At 46.4% G+C, this 19,393-nt stretch overlaps 1 pseudogene; it reads right to left on the bottom strand.

The window, feature by feature from the left end:
* The window catches only part of LOC109908418 (unconventional myosin-Ig-like), a 79,668-nt pseudogene that overhangs the window by 14,150 nt on the left and 46,125 nt on the right, over positions 1-19,393 (bottom strand).

Below are 19,393 nucleotides of genomic sequence, written 5' to 3'. Positions count from 1 at the left end.
CTACCTAACCAACTATCCCACCATGAGAGACAGGCCCTCTACCTAACCAACTATTCCACCATGAGAGACAGGCCCTCTATCTAGCCAACTATCCCACCATGAGAGACAGGCCCTCTATCTAGCCAACTATCCCACCATGAGAGACAGGCCCTCTATCTAGCCAACTATCCCACCATGAGAGACAGGCCCTCTATCTAGCCAACTATCCCACCATGAGAGACAGGCCCTCTATCTAGCCAACTATCCCACCATGAGAGACAGGCCCTCTATCTAGCCAACTATCCCACCATGAGAGACAGGCCCTCTATCCCACCATGAGAGACAGGCCCTCTATCTAGCCAACTATCCCACCATGAGAGACAGGCCCTCTATCTAGCCAACTATCCCACCATGAGAGACAGGCCCTCTATCCCACCATGAGAGACAGGCCCTCTACCTAACCAACTATCCCACAATGAGAGACAGGCCCTCTACCTAACCAACTATCCCACCATGAGAGACAGGCCCTCTATCTAGCCAACTATCCCACCATGAGAGACAGGCCCTCTACCTAACCAACTATTTCACCATGAGAGACAGGCCCTCTACCTAACCAACTATTTCACCATGAGAGACAGGCCCTCTACCTAACCAACTATCCCATCGTGAGAGACAGGCCCTCTACCTAACCAACTATCCCATCGTGAGAGACAGGCCCTCTACCTAACCAACTATTCCACCATGAGAGACAGTGATGGAGTAGGAAATAAAGAGTCATTTAAAGCTGGATGAAGAGGTCATCATGGAAGAGTCATTTAAAGCTGGATGTAAGAGGTCATGGATAGACAGTTTTTTGGACAGGAATCTCCTGAGTGTTTGAAAGATGAATGATGGTAGTTTACCAGACCGCTAAAGACCCAGACTGTTCCTCAATTCATCATGTCTTTATCTCATGGAACTACCCTCTCTACTTCTTGGTCTTCAGAGATTCACTTTCACAGGTGAGAAACAGGCCCTGGGACATGTTTAACACCTCAGTACAGAGTAGCACAGCAACTCATTCACACCACAGTTCCACTGTGGTAAAACAACTAATTCACACCATAGTACCAGAGTGGTAAAACAACTCATTCGCACTAGAGGTCTTCATGGGTCCAAAAAGTTGGAGGGGGATGGGCCGTACTGTGAGTGACATGGGTAGCAGAGAGGGAGATATGTTCCGCTCTACCAGGAGGGGGATGGGCCGTACTGTGAGTGACATGGGTAGCAGAGAGGGAGATATGTTCCGCTCTACCAGGAGGGGGATGGGCCGTACTGTGAGTAACATGGGTAGCAGGGAGTGAGATATGAGACACAGCAACCAACCAACCAAGCCGACTCATTACTAGTAGCTGCCATAGCTAGGTTATTCATCATCCAATAAGATTATGTAGTACCTCTATTGACTGTATCAAACCGGGGGAAGCTAGTTAAGCGTGCTAAAGTTGGCTAGCTAGGCTAATTGAGGCTGCAGTGCATGCCCAAAGCCGCCCGCCCCAAGCCCCAAAGCCGCCCGCCCCAAGCCCCAAAGCAGCCCGCCCCAAAGCCCATGATTCCGCCTGCAATCTAAATTCACACTTCCTCCTCAGCTGCCTGGTAAACATCGCTGGGGCAACGGCAGCATCTGCGGCCTCTACAGAGAGGGCAGTGTAAGTCGGGTAGGAAGAGGATACTATCTGGGTGTTAGACTGGGCAGAGGATGGGCCAGGGGGCTTGTTAAGACACGGACAGCCATTGGCCAGACAGCCCTCCAACCAACTGCCCACTGATGTAGCATTGTGATCAACATCACTATCATCACCAGCACCAGACAGCCCTCCAACCAGCTGCCTACTGATGTAGCATTGTGATCGACATCACTATCATCACCAGCACCAGACAGCCCTCCAACCAACTGCCCACTGATGTAGCATTGTGGTCGACATCACTATCATCACCAGCACCAGACAGCCCTCCAACCAGCTGCCCACTGATGTAGCATTGTGATCGACATCAATATCACCAGCACCAGACAGCCCTCCAACCAACTGCCCACTGATGTAGCACTGTGATCGACATCAATATCATCACCAGCACCAGAGACCCATCTCAACCAGCTGCCCACTGATGTAGCATTGTGGTCGACATCAATATCATCACCAGCACCAGACAGCCCTCCAACCAGCTTCCCACTGATGTAGCATTGTGGTCGACATCAATATCATCACCAGCACCAGAGACCCATCTCAACCAACTGGCCCTTTAACCTACATACATATACACTAAAATGTAAGCCGGTACTGCTAAACACCACGTTGTGCCGAACACATGGACTTCCCAACGGATGGGCAGGGTGCTTGTTTTGGCACGGAGGACCAGACTGGCCAAACCGCACCTTGACGTAGCAATGTCGTCATCACCACCAACAAAGACCAATCTCAACCAGCTGGCCCCAGCATCTTGAGTCTCCCCAGGGTGCATTCTGGGGGAGAAAAAACAATTACTCGTGTAGGTTAGAGCAAAAACACCACATGTTGAGTGCCCCCCCTCCCATTATCTTTGACCTTGCTGATAATACATTTTATTGAGGAACATTTTATTTACTATGACTGTGACATGTGGTTGTCCCACCTAGATGTGTTAAGATGGACGCAGTAATTGTAAGTCTCTCTGGGATAACAGCGTTTACTACATGACTAAAATGACACATGTATTTGTTAATATAGTCTAATATGTATTAACATGACAAAACAAATACCACGTTTTCTGATCATGGACTCAAATTAACATAAATAAACAACATCTCCAGCAACATTAACATGTGTGGAAGTGATGCGGTTCTGTGTTTTGTAGTAAAAAATAAAAGATGGAGGGAGATAATTGTTTCCAATGACATCATCCTTTGTGCATCGTGTTATTTTAACCAATTATGAGTAGGCTTTTCCTACTAATTGTCTTCTAACTGGTTGATGATGTGATTGGAAACACTTATCTTGCTCTCTATAAAGGTGTCATTTTCACCTACTGGTATGTGGTTGGGGGGTGGTGCTGGAGAGGATGAATATGAACGACATTTGTTTTTTTTAAATGTCCCTTTATCCGGCACTCATGTAATGTAATGTGTATTTGTTTATACCTATTAGCTGTGCTGCTACCGGGTACATTAGAGGATGTATTCTGAGGAGCAAAAACAAGGACTCACGTTGGCCGAAACAGCAGAAACACCACATGTTGTGCGAGAACGGATTCAAACCTGTATACCAGTTAGGTGTGCTGTTACATGCTAGGTTGAACCATAAATATGTGCCCCCATACCGCGGTGAGTAATAGCATTAGCTTCAATCATTTTCTTGGATCCGATTAATGTAGTCTTGGATGCCATAGAACATCACTCGCGCACACGCACACACACGCACACACCTCAGAGATAAGAGCAGCTTGCCTCACTACTCAAGTCAATCAGAGAGAGGGAATATAGAGTGTCACACTGCAACAGTCAGATTGAAGATGATATTAGGCTACCAGGAATGAACTGGGAGATGGCAGCTTCCTAGGAGCTGCTGTTGCGGTCAGAATGTCTGCTGTCCGACTAGGCTACCAGGAATGAACTGGGAGATGGCAGCTTCCTAGGAGCTGCTGTTGCGGTCAGAATGTCTGCTGTCCGACTAGGCTACCAGGAATGAACTGGGAGATGGCAGCTTCCTAGGAGCTGCTGCTGCGGTCAGAATGTCTGCTGTCCGACTAGGCTACCAGGAATGAACTGGGAGATGGCAGCTTCCTAGGAGCTGCTGTTGCGGTCAGAATGTCTGCTGTCCGACTAGGCTACCAGGAATGAACTGGGAGATGGCAGCTTCCTAGGAGCTGCTGTTGCGGTCAGAATGTCTGCTGTCCGACTAGGCTACCAGGAATGAACTGGGAGATGGCAGCTTCCTAGGAGCTGCTGTTGCGGTCAGAATGTCTGCTGTCCGACTAGGCTACCAGGAATGAACTGGGAGATGGCAGCTTCCTAGGAGCTGCTGCTGCGGTCAGAATGTCTGTGTGAAATGCAGCTGAACTGTTTGATGTGAACATGTGAAAACATTCTCATGGAAAGATGGCAGAGCTGGTTCACTCACTCTCTCCCCCCTGCTTGTTTTAAAAATATATATCTTTAGTTGAAACTATTCCATCAAGGGTATATAAGTTCCATTGATAAATCTCTGTCCATTGACTAAATTTAACTTTGGAATCTCCTTGCAGAATTGGCACACTCACTTTTAGATTTTAGAAATGACTGACAAATTAGGACTTCACTTTTCTCCTCCTGTTAATTCATGTCGGAGAGGAGGAGTGTGTGAGAAGGTTTCCACAGTTCTCATACTTGATATGTGATTTTAAGGATCAACCCTGCATGTAGACAAGGCCTAGGATGAGAGAGACAGAGAGACAGAGAGAGAGAGAAACAGAGAACTGCCCCCATTTCCGTGGCAGGGAGGGCCATGGCTCGCCTCTCTCAACAAGGACAGAAGTTTATCAAGGACAGCCACTGAGGGAGAAGGAGGAGGAAGAACAGGCTATTTCAGGATAGGATGATGCCTTTCACAACCTAAAACGGAAAGAGCGGAGAGCCTCATAACCATTTAGGTCTGTAAGGTCTACCACTGATCTTGACCAGAGTCAGATAAGGTCAAAACGTCCTCTGAAGAGCGAGAGAGTGAAGGAGGGCAGAAGGAAGACAGAAGGTCATGGGCTGACCAAACCGTTACTCTCAGTCCTCTCAGTCCTTGTCGTGTAACACACTCCCAGCTGTCTCCACAGACGGTTCATAAGGGACCTAAACCCCCCAATACACGAGACAGACAGAGACAGAGACAGAGACAGAGACAGAGACAGACAGAGAGAGAGAGACAGAGACAGAGACAGAGACCGAGAGAGACAGAGAGAGAGACAGAGAGAGAGAGACAGAGAGAGAGACAGAGAGAGAGACAGAGACAGAGACAGAGACAGAGAGAGAGACAGAGACAGAGAGAGACAGAGACAGAGAGAGACAGAGACAGAGAGAGACAGAGAGAGACAGACAGAGAGAGACAGACAGACAGACAGACAGACAGACAGACAGACAGACAGACAGACAGACAGACAGACAGACAGAGAAAGAAAGAAAGAGAGAGAGAGAAAGAAAGAGAGAGAGAGACAAGCGAGAGAGAGACAAGAGAGATAGACAAGAGAGAGAGACAAGAGAGACAAGAGAGAGAGAGACAAGAGAGAGAGACAAGAGAGACAAGAGAGAGACGAGAGAGACAAGAGAGAGAGACAAGAGAGAGACGAGAGAGACAAGAGAGAGAGAGACAAGAGAGAGACAAGAGAGAGAGAGAGAGAGAAGAGAGAGACGAGAGAGAGAGAGACAAGAGAGAGAGAGACAAGAGAGAGATGAGAGAGAGAGAGAGAGAGACAAGAGAGATTGAGAGAGAGAGACAGAGGGAGAGAGACAAGAGAGAGACAAGAGAGAGAGAGACAGAGACAGAGAGAGACGAGAGAGAGAGAGAAGAGAGACAGAGACAGAGACAGACAGACAGAGAAAGAAAGAGAGAGAGAAAGACAAGAGAGAGAGAGACAAGCGAGAGAGAGACAAGTTAGAGAGAGAGAGAGACCCGGAAAACCTAAGTCTACGCCTTCACTATGGTGAATCACTAAAACAATACAGAAATACACTACGGAAAAAGAAGGAACAGCATGTCAGAAATCAGCTCAATGCAATTGAAGAATCCATAGACTCTAACCACTTCTGGGAAAATTGGAAAACACTAAACAAACAACAACACGAAGAATTATCTATCCAAAATGGAGATGTATGGGTAAACCACTTCTCCAATCTTTTTGGCTCTATAACAAAGAATAAAGAGCAAAAACATATACATGATCAAACACAGATCTTAGAATCAACTATTAAAGACTACCAGAACCCACTGGATTCTCCAATTACATTGAAAGAGTTACAGGACAAAATAAAAAACCCTCCAACCCAAAAAGGCCTGTGGTGTTGATGGTATCCTCAATGAAATGATCAAATATACAGACAACAAATTCCAATTGGCTATACTAAAACTCTTTAACATCATACTTAGCTCTGGCATCTTCCCCAATATTTGGAACCAAGGACTGATCACCCCAATCCACAAAAGTGGAGACAAATTTGACCCCAATAACTACCGTGGAATATGTGTCAACAGTAACCTTGGGAAAATCCTCTGCATTATTATTAACAGCAGGAAGCGATTCACAAACCTTCCATAACAAAGCCATCACCTACAGAGAGATGAACCTGGAGAAGAGTCCCCTAAGCAAGCTGGTCCTGGGGCTCTGTTCACAAACACAAACACACACTACAGAGCCCCAGGAGAGCAGCACAATTAGACCCAACCAAATCATGAGAAAACAAAAAGATAACTACTTAACACATTGGAAAGAATTAACAAAAAAACAGAGCAAACTAGAATGCTATTTGGCCCTACACAGAGAGTACACAGCGGCAGAATACCTGACCACTGTGACTGACCCAAAATTAAGGAAAGCCTTGACTATGTACAGACTCAGTGAGCATAGCCTTGCTATTGAGAAAGGCCGCCGTAGGCAGACATGGCTCTCAAGAGAAGACAGGCTATGTGCTCACTGCCCACAAAATGAGGTGGAAACTGAGCTGCACTTCCTAACCTCCTGCCCAATGTATGACCATATTAGAGAGACATATTTCCCTCAGATTACACAGATCCACAAAGAATTCGAAAACAAATCCAATTTTGAAAAACTCCCATATCTACTGGGTGAAATTCCACAGTGTGCCATCACAGCAGCAAGATTTGTGACCTGTTGCCACGAGAAAAGGGCAACCAGTGAAGAACAAACACCTTTAGCCATTTGTACATTGTTAGAACACTGTATATATATATAATATGACATTTGTAATGTCTTTACTGTTTTGAAACTTCTGTATGTGTAATGTTTACTGTTAATTTTTGTTGTTTTTCACTTTATATATTCACTTTGTATGTTGTCTACCTCACTTGCTTTGGCAATGTTAACACGTTTCCCATGCCAATAAAGCCCTTGAATTGAATTGAATTGAGAGAGAGACGAGAGAGAGAGAGAAGAGAGACAGAGACAGAGACAGACAGACAGAGAAAGAAAGAGAGAGAGAAAGACAAGAGAGAGAGAGAGACAAGCGAGAGAGAGACAAGTTAGAGAGAGACAGAGAGAGAGACAAGAGATAGAGAGAGAGAGGGAGAGAGAGAGAGAGAGAGAGAGAGAGAGAGAGAGAGAGCGAGAGAGAGAGAGAGAGAGAGAGAGAGAGAGAGACAGAGACATACAGACAGAGAAAGAAAGAGAGAGAGAAAGACAAGAGAGAGAGAGAGACAAGCGAGAGAGAGACATGTTAGAGAGAGACAGAGAGAGACAAGAGATAGAGAGAAAGAGAGAGAGATGAGAGAGAGAGAGAGAGAGAGAGAGAGAGAGAGAGAGAGAGAGAGAGAGAGAGAGAGAGACAAGAGACAAGAGAGAGACAAGAGAGAGAGAGAGAGACAAGAGAGAGAGAGAGACAAGAGAGAGACAAGAGAGAGAGAGACAAGAAAGAGAGATAGAGAGAGACAAGAAAGAGAGAGAGAGACAAGAGAGACAAGAGAGAGAGAGAGAGACAGAGAGACAAGAGAGAGAGAGAGAGACAAGAGAGAGACAAGAGAGAGAGAGAGAGAGAGACAGAGAGACAAGAGAGAGAGAGAGAGAGACAGAGAGGGAGAGACAGAGAGGGAGAGAGAGAGAGAGAGAGAGAGAGAGAGAGAGAGAGAGAAGAGAGAGAGAGAGACAGACAGAGATAGACAAGAGAGAGACAAGAGAGAGAGACAGAGAGACCGAGAGCGAGAGACACGCACAAGTTCTGGCCTGGTTTAGAGCTTATCTGTCGGAAAGATATCAGTTTGTCTCTGTGAATGGTTTGTCCTCTGACAAATCAACTGTCGGTGTTCCTCACGGTTCCGTTTTAGGACCACTATTGTTTTAACTATATATTTTACCTCTTGGGGACGTCATTCAAAAACGTAATGTTAACTTTCACTGCTATGCGGATGACACACAGCTGTACATTTCAATGAAACATGGTGAAGCCCCAAAATTGTCCTCGCTAGAAGCATGTGTTTCAGACATAAGGAAGTGGATGGCTGCAAACGTTCTACTTTTAAACTCGGACAAAACAGAGATGCTTGTTCTAGGTCCCAAGAAACAAAGATTCTGTTGAATCTGACAATTAATCTTAATGGTTGTACAGTCGTCTCAAATAAAACTGTGAAGGACCTCGGCGTAACTCTGGACCCTGATCTCTCTTTTGAAGAACATATCAAGACTGTTTCAAGGACAGCTTTTTTCCATCTACGTAACATTGCAAAAATCTGAAACTTTCTGTCCAAAAATGTGGCAGAAAAATTTATCCATGCTTTTGTCACAATGCTCTACTTTTCGGCTACCCGGGTAAAGCACTAAATAAACTACAGTTAGTGCCAAATACGGCTGCTAGAATCCTGACTAGAACCAAAAAATGTGATCATATTACTCCAGTGCTAGCCTCCCTACACTGGCTTCCCGTCAAGGCAAGGGCTGATTTCAAGGTTTTACTGCTAACCTACAAAGCATTACATGGGCTTGCTCCTACCTATCTCTCTGATTTGGTCCTGCCGTACATACCTACACTTACGCTACGGTCACAAGATGCAGGCCTCCTAATTGTCCCTAGAATTTCTAAGGAAACAGCTGGAGGCAGGTCCTTCTCCTATAGAGCTCCATTTTTATGGAATGGTCTGCCTACCCATGTGAGAGACGTAAACTCGGTCTCAACCTTTAAGTCTTTACTGAAGACTCATCTCTTCAGTGGGTCATATGATTGAGTGTAGTCTGGCCCAGGAGTGTGAAGGTGAACAGAAAGGCTCTGGAGCAACGAACCACCCTTGCTGTCTCTGCCTGGCAGGTTCCCTTCCACTGGGATTCTCTGCCTCTAACCCTATTACAGGGGCTGAGTCACTGGCTTACTGGGGCTCTTTCATACCGTCCTTGGGAGGGGTGCGTCACTTGAGTGGCTTGAGTCACTGATGTGGTCATCCTGTCTGGGTTGGCGCCCCCCCTTGGGTTGTGCCGTGGCGGAGATCTTTGTGGGCTATACTCGGCCTTGTCTCAGGATGGTAAGTAAGTTGGTGGTTGAAGATATCCCTCTAGTGGTGTGGGGGCTGTGCTTTGGCAAAGTGGGTGGGGTTATATCCTTCCTGTTTGGCCCTGTCCGGGGGTATCATTGGATGGGGCCACAGTGTCTCCTGACCCCTCCTGTCTCAGCCTCCAGTATTTATGCTGCAGTAGTTTATATGTCGAGGGGCTTGGGTCAGTTTGTTATATCTGGAGTACTTCTCCTGTCTTATCCGGTGTCCTGTGTGAATTTAAGTATGCTCTCTCTAATTCTCTCTTTCTTTCTCTCTCTCGGAGGACCTGAGCCCTAGGACCATGCCTCAGGACTACCTGACATGATGACTCCTTGCTGTCCCCAGCAAGGAGTCATCATGTCCACCTGGCTGTGCTGCTGCTCCAGTTTCAAATGTTCTGCCTGTGATTATTATTATTTGACCATACTGGTCATTTATGAACATTTGAACATCAAATCAAATCAAATTTATTTATATAGCCCTTCGTACATCAGCTGATATCTCAAAGTGCTGTACAGAAACCCAGCCTAAAACCCCAAACATCTTGGCCATGTTCTGTTATAATCTCCACCCGGCACAGCCAGAAGAGGACTGGCCACACCCCACATAGCCTGGTTCCTCTCTAGGTTTCTTTCTAGGTTTTGGCCTTTCTAGGGAGTTTTTCCTAGCCACCGTGCTTCTACACCTGCATTGCTTGCTGTTTGGGGTTTTAGGCTGGGTGTCTGTACAGCACTTTAAGTTATCAGCTGATGTACGACGGGCTATATAAATAAATTTGATTTGAGAGAGAGAGAGAGACACTTTACTTTTGTATATTATCTACTTCACTTGCTTTGGCAATGTTAACATAGGTTTCCCATGCTAATAAAGCCCCTTGAATTGATTTGAGAGAGAGAGATGGAATGGAGGAGGAAGAGAGAGGGAAGAAGAGGAATGGAAGAAGACAGTGAACCAGACAGCCTGTCTTCATTGGAGTCACATCACCTGATGACATTGACCCAGATTGAAACAGCTCTACTCTCTCACTGAGACACACACACACTACATAATAAGCATCAATGTTTGTCTTGGGGGCAGAGAGAAGCAGACTGGTAACACGATTGCTCCAATGACTCACTCTCAGACCAAACCTTTCTCCACAGCCACGTGAGAAGAGGCCTGACTGGGGGATGACTCTAGTGGTCTTGGGACTGACTTCCTGGCAGAAGGGATTGATGAAAAGAGAGGGAGAGGGAGTGGGAAAATAACTTGTTTGTACTGTCATCTGCTGCTCTGCTCCTCCACCTCGCACATGTTCACACACACTCACCCCCTCACACACACACACACACACACACACACACACACACACACACACACACACTTCTGTAGTCGGCAACCCCCAAGCCCTCGACTCAAAGTCTCCAATTCTCTCTTTTGATGAGAACCTGTAGGGGTCATGACCCCTAGATGGTGGGAAAGAAAGGCACACAGGGGTCACGCAGGCAGTTGAACCAACTGATTAGCCTTTCTCAATGGCCACCGCTCTAACTCTCTCTTTGGCGCCCGCTGCTTCGATCAGCAGCAAGAGACAGACCGCTGCTGGTGTGAGCCCCGTGTCACTGACTGACCGACTCCCTCGCCCAACACAAACCCAGACCCATAGACAACACCAGGACACACAAACGCACAGACACACACACACACACACATAAAAATCCTCCAAAACACAGCCTGGTACAGCTACCAACCAGCTGACTGTGGTCCTATAAGCCTCTCCCCAGGGGGTCTCTATCTATATTGTGAGAAAATGCAGAAGATACCATTATATTAATGAGGTGGCAGGCTGCTGCACAGACAAGACTGATCCTGTATCCCACACAGACCTGCCATTGATGTGTGACATTAAAAACATATGACTGATAATCATGGGCTAATGGGACATGAGGAATTTGTAACTACAGTACATGAGGTGATATTTGGACAGTGTAAATGACGATTCAGAGGTTAGCACTAAAAACAAACATTTCACATTACAATGAGAAGAAGTAGGAGTAAGGTCTCTGGTGTTTTTAACCTCTACGGGATCGGTGCCCCACCCCACGGGACAGTTGAGCTAACGTACACTAATGTAATTAGCATGACATTTTAAGTAACAAGAACATTTCCCAGGACATAGACATATCTGATATGGGCAGAAAGCTTAAATTCTTGTTAATCTAACTACACTGTCCAATTTACACTAGCTGTTACAGTGAAAGAATACCATGCTATTGTTTGAGGAGAGTGCACTATTATGAACTTGAAAATGTATTAATACACCAATTAGGCACATTTGGGCAGTCTTGATACAACATTTTGAACAGAAATGCAATGGTTCATTGGATCAGTCTCAAACTTTGCACGTACACTGTCATCTAGTGGCCAAAATCTAAATTGCGCCTAGATTCCTAAGTCATATATTGGCCTTTCTCTTGCATTTCAAAGATGAAAAAAAAAAAAAGATATATACTTATTCTTTTCTTCTGTTATCTTTTACCAGATGCAATGTGTTATATTCTCATGCATTAATATCCACATTTCCACAAACATCAAAGTGTTTCCTTTCAAACGGTATCAATAATATGCATATCCTTGCTTCAGGTCCTGAGCTACAGGCAGTACGATTTTGGTATGTAATTTTAGGCGAATATTGAAAAAAAAGGGTCCAATCCTTTAAATCAGTATGGCCCTGACTGGATCTGAAGATTAAGATTTAGGAATCCAATCAATTTGGGATGGGTGCTGTTAGAGACTGCTGGAAGACCATAGGCTTAGTGGAGAGACTGCTGGCTGGTCCTCAAAACTGCCTGTTGGGGTGCAGGGTGATGTTGCCCCTAGACACTGATCTGAGGCCCCTAGACGCTGATCTGAGGCCCCTAGACGCTGATCTGAGGTCAGTTTTGGTCAGTTTTGGTTCAAATGGTTCAGGTCAGGATTGGGAGAGGGAAAGCTGATCCTAAACACAACCTGAACCCTGGATGGCCATGAAAATCAGCCTGACAACAACAAATGATTATACATTTAAATATGGCAGTGATTAATGCCACGAATCTGATTCAAAACTATGACAGAGACAAATGCCATTATGAATCAGACATAAGATTCAGACTTATCAATATAAAGTTATATATATAAACACATTTTTACCCCTTTTTTCTCCCAATTTCGTGATATCCAATTGGTAGTTACAGTCTCGTTCCATCACTGCAACTCTCCTACGGACTCAGGAGTAGCGAAGGTCAAAATCCATGCGTCCTCCGAAACATGACCCTGCCAAGCCGCTTCTTTACACACTGCTCACTTAACCTGGAAGCCAGCCGCACCAATGGGTTGGAGGAAACACTGTACACCTGGCGAACGAGGTCAGCTTGCAGGCACCCAGCCTGCCAGAAGGAGTCGCTAGAGCACGATGGGACAAGATAATCCCGGCAGGCCAAACCCAAACCCAACCCAAATCCTGACCCCTCCTGTCTCAGCCTCCAGTATTTATGCTGCAGTAGTTTATGTGTCGGGGGGCTGGGGTCAGTTTGTTATATCTGGAGTACTTCTCCTGTCCTATTCGGTGTCCTGTGTGAATCTAAGTGTGCGTTCTCTAATTCTCTCCTTCTCTCTTTCTTTCTCTCTCTCGGAGGACCTGAGCCCTAGGACCATGCCCCAGGACTACCTGACATGATGACTCCTTGCTGTCCCCAGTCCACCTGGCCATGCTGCTGTTCCAGTTTCAACTGACCTGAGCCCTAGGACCATGCCCCAGGACTACCTGACATGATGACTCCTTGCTGTCCCCAGTCCACCTGGCCATGCTGCTGCTCCAGTTTCAACTTCCACCTGACTGTGCTGCTGCTCCAGTTTCAACTGTTCTGCCTTATTATTATTCGACCATGCTGGTCATTTATGAACATTTGAACATCTTGGCCATGTTCTGTTATAATCTCCACCCGGCACAGCCAGAAGAGGACTGGCCACCCCACATAGCCTGGTTCCTCTCTAGGTTTCTTCCTAGGTATTGGCCTTTCTAGGGAGTTTTTCCTAGCCACCGTGCTTCTACACCTGCATTGCTTGCTGTTTGGGGTTTTAGGCTGGGTTTCTGTACAGCACTTTGAGATATCAGCTGATGTACGAAGGGCTATATAAATAAATTTGATTTGATTTGATTTGATTTGGTTAACTGCCTTGTTCGGGGGCGAAGGACAGATTTTTACCTTGTCAGCTCTGGGATTCGATCTAGCATCCTTTCGGTTACTGGCCCAACACTCTAACCATTAGGTTACTTGCCGCAATGCAGTGCCTTAGACTCTGGAGGTCCCTGAGATAAGTTTTTAATTCAGTTTGACATTGATACCCCATTTACGCTATCCTGCTGACCCCAACCAAACCGTGCTGACTGTGGTATTTTCTTTACACATTGTCCTGATCAGCTTTTCAGGTTTCAGCAACTATGGTGAATGCCTAACCAGGCCAGCTCAGTACAACTTGTCTTGAAACAGTTGGCTAGTGTGAAAAGCCCTGGAAGAGCTGTAGTCTAAACCAATCACAGTCTCAACACAATCCCAGTCTCAATCCTTGTTCAGGCTGGTTTGATCATGCTAACACAATCCCAGCCTCAATCCTTGTTCAGGCTGGTTTGACCATGCTAACACAATCCCAGTCTCAATCCTTGTTCAGGGAGGTTTGATCATGCTAACACATGTCGTCACTGACTACGGTGAATGCTTAACCAGGCCAGCCCAGTGCAGCTTGGTCTTACCCAACCCGACACCCCCTGAACGTGGCCACTGACCGTGTGAAGTGGTCGATGAGCGTTCCCACCAGCTCCCCGATGCGATCCTGGTCAGGGCACAGCTCCCCTCTCTGGATGTAGAGAAGAACATCATCCTGGGAGGAAGTGTGTAGCGCCACCATCTGGTCAACGCCTGCAGTGACACTCAGGCCTGTTATCTGGGGGAGTAGAAAGAGGTAAGCTACACTCACACACACACACACACAGGTTCACACTCAGATACATACATACACACAGAGCAGTGGTGTAGTGGTAACACTTTCTGGTACAGTCACAGGTATATAACTCCCTCCCAGGGAACATTTCTGTTTCCACTCTTCATGGCAGTAGATAGCCTAGCGGTTAGCGAATTGGGTACAGTCACAGGACATAGAAGACTGGGTTGAGCAGGAGCTCCCCTCCCCTAGGGGTGGGAGAGCCAAGCGACCAGAGGTGGCGGAACAGAGTGCTTGGGTTGGGGTGTAGGGTTTGAGCATAGCCTGAAGGTAGGGAGGGGCAGTTCCTCTTGAGCTTCGACTGGAAGTCAGTGGAGCTTACGGAGCGGCGGGGTGCCATGGGAGAATTTAGGAAGGTCGAACACCAGGTGGGCTGCGGCATTCTGGATAAGTTGCAGGGTTTTATATCGGTCTAGTACTTTACGCTCTCTATCCATGCTGCGTGTGTGTGTGTGTGTGTGTGTATTAGGGGAGATTAGGTCATGATTAGTGAACCAGTCAGATTTAAACAGAGAGAGAGACAGACAGAGACAGAGAGAGAGAAAGTGTACACACGTGTGAGAGAAAGAGACAGTCGGGTTGGTGCTAAACCTCTTACAGCTGGCTGGATGAATACAAGCAAACATAACACAGGTTAATCCTACAACCAAACAGCCTAGACGTTACTGTACTGCCTATGACCCTGTAGTGTCAGGCCTGTCAAGGCTGGAACAATGGGACTAGGACACCCTGTCCTATCTGTCCTGGCCTCCACTACATAAGACAGGGCTGACCCTGAGCTACATGACCTAGTCCCTGTCATACCTTAACACACAGTGTGGCATCAAGGTGTGCACCCTATTCCCTTATGGTTCTCCATAGGGCTCTGGTCAAAAGTAGTGCGGTTTATAGGAAATCAGCTGGCATTTGGGACACAGCCACATACATGGCATAGAATAGTGCAGAGCTAAATAGCCTCGTCCCGGTCATAAGATAACACACAGTACAATATCATAGTCTAAGTACAGAACAGTGATGGATGAGGTGGTATTATTCTGTAGTTGGATGTCATGGTTAACAGTGATGAGGTGGTACTATACTGTAGTTGGATGTCATGGTTAACAGTGAGGAGGTGGTACTATACTGTAGTTGGACGTCATGGTTAACAGTGAGGAGGTGGTACTATACTGTAGTTGGGCGTCATGATTAACAGTGATGAGGTGGTACTATACTGTAGTTGGACGTCATGGTTAACAGTGATGAGGTGGTACTATACTGTAGTTGGGCATCATGGTTAACAGTGATGAGGTGGTAGTATACTGTAGTTGGGCGTCATGATTAACAGTGATGAGGTGGTACTATACTGTAGTTGGGCGTCATGGTTAACAGTGATGAGGTGGTACTATACTGTAGTTGGGCGTCAAGAATAACAGTGATGAGGTGGTACTATACTGTAGTTGGGCGTCATGATTAACAGTGATGAGGTGGTACTATAGTGTAGTTTGTCGTCAGAATAGTAGAGATTGAATCCTACAGCCTCTTTCAATGCTAGGCCATGATGAGTTACTGTACAGTACCATGACAACTATTGGTTATATTTACTTCACCTTTATTTTAGCAGTACACTGTAACTACACTGTAACTACACTGTAAATGTTGTGAATCACACAACAGTTGTGAGCCACTCTCACTTTAAACCAAAATGTGTTCAGCTATCCTGTCATTCATACATTCTAAATCAAACCCAAAGTTGAATGTGATTTACAGTACATAACTTTACTTTTCAGCCATACTACAGTCAAACAAAGTCATATTGCTCTGGATAACTTCATAACTCAACTGTTTCTTCCCACGGTAGGGCTGTGTTCTATCCTAACTGGTGTTCAGCTGTGTTGGTTGTGTTCTATCCTAACTGGTGTTCAGCTGTGTTGGTTGTGTTCTATCCTAATTGGTGTTCAGCTGTGTTGGTTGTGTTCTATCCTAACTGGTGTTCAGCTGTGTTGGTTGTGTTCTATCCTAACTGGTGTTCAGCTGTGTTGGTTGTGTTCTATCCTAACTGGTGTTCAGCTGTGTTGGTTGTGTTCTATCCCAACTGGTGTTCAGCTGTGTTGGTTGTGTTCTATCCTAACTGGTGTTCAGCTGTGTTGGCTGTGTTCTATCCTAACTGGTGTTCAGCTGTGTTGGTTGTGTTCTATCCTAACTGGTGTTCAGCTGTGTTGGTTGTGTTCTATCCTAACTGGTGTTCAGCTGTGTTGGTTGTGTTCTATCCTAACTGGTGTTCAGCTGTGTTGGCTGTGTTCTATCCTAACTGGTGTTCAGCTGTGTTGGTTGTGTTCTATCCTAACTGGTGTTCAGCTGTGTTGGTTGTGTTCTATCCTAACTGGTGTTCAGCTGTGTTGGTTGTGTTCTATCCTAACTGGTGTTCAGCTGTGTTGGTTGTATTCTATCCTAACTGGTGTTCAGCTGTGTTGGTTGTGTTCTATCCTAACTGGTGTTCAGCTGTGTTGGCTGTGTTCTATCCTAACTGGTGTTCAGCTGTGTTGGTTGTGTTCTATCCTAACTGGTGTTCAGCTGTGTTGGTTGTGTTCTATCCTAACTGGTGTTCAGCTGTGTTGGTTGTGTTCTATCCTAATTGGTGTTCAGCTGTGTTGGCTGTGTTCTATCCTAACTGGTGTTCAGCTGTGTTGGTTGTGTTCTATCCTAACTGGTGTTCAGCTGTGTTGGCTGTGTTCTATCCTAACTGGTGTTCAGCTGTGTTGGCTGTGTTCTATCCTAACTGGTGTTCAGCTGTGTTGGTTGTGTTCTATCCTAAACTGGTGTTCAGCTGTGTTGGTTGTGTTCTATCCTAACTGGTGTTCAGCTGTGTTGGTTGTGTTCTATCCTAACTGGTGTTCAGCTGTGTTGGTTGTGTTCTATCCTAACTGGTGTTCAGCTGTGTTGGCTGTGTTCTATCCTAACTGGTGTTCAGCTGTGTTGGCTGTGTTCTATCCTAACTGGTGTTCAGCTGTGTTGGTTGTGTTCTATCCTAACTGGTGTTCAGCTGTGTTGGTTGTGTTCTATCCTAACTGGTGTTCAGCTGTGTTGGTTGTGTTCTATCCTAACTGGTGTTCAGCTGTGTTGGTTGTGTTCTATCCTAACTGGTGTTCAGCTGTGTTGGTTGTGTTCTATCCTAACTGGTGTTCAGCTGTGTTGGTTGTGTTCTATCCTAACTGGTGTTCAGCTGTGTTGGCTGTGTTCTATCCTAACTGGTGTTCAGCTGTGTTGGCTGTGTTCTATCCTAACTGGTGTTCAGCTGTGTTGGTTGTGTTCTATCCTAACTGGTGTTCAGCTGTGTTGGTTGTGTTCTATCCTAACTGGTGTTCAGCTGTGTTGGTTGTGTTCTATCCTAACTGGTGTTCAGCTGTGTTGGTTGTGTTCTATCCTAACTGGTGTTAAGCTGTGTTGGTCGTGTTCTATCCTAACTGGTGTTCATCTGTATTGGTTGTGTTCTATCCTAACTGGTGTTCAGCTGTGTTGGTTGTGTCCTATCCTAACTGGTGTTCAGCTGTGTTGGTTGTGTTCTATCCTAACTGGTGTTCAGCTGTGTTGGTTGTGTTCTATCCTAACTGGTGTTCAGCTGTGTTGGTTGTGTTCTATCCTAACTGGTGTTCAGCTGTGTTGGTTGTGTTCTATCCTAACTGGTGTTCAGCTGTGTTGGTTGTGTTCTATCCTAACTGGTGTTCAGCTGTGTTGGTTGTGTTCTATCCTAACTGGTGTTCAGCTGTGTTGGTTGTGTTCTATCCTAACTGGTGTTCAGCTGTGTTGGTTGTGTTCTATCCTAACTGGTGTTCAGCTGTGTTGGTTGTGTTCTATCCTAACTGGTGTTCAGCTGTGTTGCTTGTTCTATCCTAACTGGTGTTCAGCTGTGTTGGTTGTGTTCTATCCTAACTGGTGTTCAGCTCTTTATGTAATACTGTATAATTAACTGCCTTGTTACCTCAACCTACAGTGTGTTCTGTAACATGGACAGCTTCAGAGTAAAACACACTGTGTGTACAGTAAGTACTGTGGCCCTCTCCCTGACTGACTGTCAATGCAGCGCAACACACATCTGTGGAGCATCGTACTGCTCCCCTCCATCATCAGGACCACGAAATGTAGATCACACACCTCACACTTTCTCCCATCTGCCTCCCTCCTTACCTCCTTCCCTCACTCCTCCCCTCCTTTCCTCCCTCCCTCCTTCCCTCACTGCTCCCCCTCCTTTCCTCTCTCCCTCCCTCCTTCCCTCACTCCTCCTCCTCCTTTCATCTCCTCCCCCTCCTTCCGACTCTCCCTCCTTCCCTCCACCCCTCCTTCCCTCAATCCTACCCCTCCTTTCCTCTCCCCCTCCTTTCCTCTCCCCTCCTTTCCTCTCCCCCTCCTTCCCACTCTCCCTCCTTTCCAATCTCCCTCCTCCCTACTCTTCCTCCTTTCCTCCCCCTCTCCCTATTTTCTTCCCCACTCTCCCTCTTTTCCTCCCCCCTCCTTCCCACTATCACTCCCCCCTTCCCACTCTCGCCTCAATTCCTCCCTCCTCTCCCTCCTTCCTCTCCTCTACCATCCTTTCCTCCCCCTCTCTTTCTCCTTTCCTCCCCCCTCCTTCCCAATCTCCCTCCTTTCCTCCCCCTCCTTCCCAATCTCCCTCCTTTCCTCCCCCTACCTCTCTCTCCTTCGCACCCCCCCTCCCCACCTCTCTCTCCTTCACACTCTCCCTACCCCATCCCCCCCCCCCCTCATTTTCTCCCCCCACTCCCTCCTTCTCCCTCCCGTCCCCTCCCACTCTCCCCCCCCCCCCCTCTCCCTGCTTCCCTCAACCTCTGTTCTGGGGTCACTAATTCACACAGACAGACAGAGGCCATTGATCATGAGTACATCCCAAACAGCACCCTATACCCTACATAGTGGATCCTGGTCAAAAGTAGTGCACTATATATGGAAAAGAGTACCATTTTGGACGTATCCCATGTCTGTAAGTAATACCCAGGCAACGGATGTAGGTGGATGTAAAGAGGTAACTCATGGGCTGGAGTAAGGTGGCTTTCATCACTGGACGGGGCACACTTGAAGAGTATACTCACCACTTCTAGAGGCAGTCTTTTCAACACTTTAAAACTGTTTTTTGGGGTTCAGTTTGTAGATATGTTTGTCTGTGATCAGCAAAGCTCGGTCTG

This window comes from Oncorhynchus kisutch, linkage group LG17, assembly GCF_002021735.2.
Source record: "Oncorhynchus kisutch isolate 150728-3 linkage group LG17, Okis_V2, whole genome shotgun sequence".
In the NCBI taxonomy this organism is placed as follows: Eukaryota; Metazoa; Chordata; class Actinopteri; order Salmoniformes; family Salmonidae; genus Oncorhynchus; species Oncorhynchus kisutch.
This window is presented reverse-complemented; position numbering and strand designations above follow the sequence as displayed.